The sequence below is a fragment of the Eimeria tenella genome, genomic scaffold (assembly GCF_000499545.2).
Source record: "Eimeria tenella Houghton genomic scaffold, Eth_scaff2057, whole genome shotgun sequence".
In the NCBI taxonomy this organism is placed as follows: Eukaryota; Apicomplexa; class Conoidasida; order Eucoccidiorida; family Eimeriidae; genus Eimeria; species Eimeria tenella.
This window is the reverse complement of record NW_013541901.1, coordinates 2,154-2,414: the sequence shown is the minus strand read 5'-3', so window position 1 is coordinate 2,414 and position 261 is coordinate 2,154.

Here is a 261-nt window from a genome sequence, read left to right as displayed (position 1 = left end):
TTCAAACCCTCAAAGGGGGCCCCCCAAGCCCCCTGGGGCCCCTTCATTGGGGGCCCCCTGGGTCAAGGGGGGCCCCTCGGTTTTATTAATTCTTCTGGATTGAGTTGGGGTTTAGAAGCAAAGAAAAGCAAAAAGGGTTTTGTTTGGGGGCCCCCATTTGCTTTGTTTGCCAGCAGCTCTTCTAGCGAGCAGCAGCAGCAGCAGCAGCAGCAGCAGCAGGGAGACGCCCCCGGCAGCTTCTCGGGCCCTTCCCCCGGCAGC